Below are 425 nucleotides of genomic sequence, written 5' to 3'. Positions count from 1 at the left end.
CAACGGGTCCCAAAGCCCTGAACAAAAATCATGTACAACTTTGTTCAACAGCTTGGGTACCTGCTTTATTGACGTTCTCTGCATTGACATACCTGTATCCTGTCAGATCCACCAAGGACATTGAAGAAAATGTTGTGTGTCCAATTTCCAAAACAGTTTGCATTATGGGATGTAGAATGTGCAAATTTGCCCTCATCAGCCTCCGGCTTGTGACAAAGTTCTCGCGTCGTGTTTGGGAAAATTCAAGAATACTACAAAAGAAAATCATATTCCAAAAGTGCCAAAGAAACTCAATTCATAGTTTTATCTTCAATGCGTACAACTCATATGTGGCCAGGAAACACTCACTCAAGTGGAAGAGACGTCTGCTTTTCTGGAGCAGGTTCTTCACATTCTGGATCCTTCAGGAATGAGTCCACTTAAAC

The 425-nt window shown here is 41.4% G+C and overlaps 1 long non-coding RNA gene across 1 annotated transcript; it reads right to left on the bottom strand.

Moving 5' to 3' along the window:
- Positions 1-420, bottom strand: LOC109508663 (uncharacterized). Its single transcript, XR_002166725.1, has 3 exons — positions 349-420; positions 93-251; positions 1-17 (listed from the first exon to the last, which is right to left on the bottom strand). It is a non-coding gene; the product is annotated as an uncharacterized LOC109508663 (long non-coding RNA).
- Positions 421-425: the final 5 nt, after the last annotated feature.

The sequence above is a fragment of the Hippocampus comes genome, unplaced genomic scaffold, assembly GCF_001891065.2.
Source record: "Hippocampus comes isolate QL1 unplaced genomic scaffold, H_comes_QL1_v1.1 C16435589, whole genome shotgun sequence".
Classification (NCBI taxonomy): domain Eukaryota; kingdom Metazoa; phylum Chordata; class Actinopteri; order Syngnathiformes; family Syngnathidae; genus Hippocampus; species Hippocampus comes.
The sequence above is the reverse complement of the archived record's forward strand: the minus strand, read 5'-3'. Positions and strand labels throughout refer to the sequence as shown.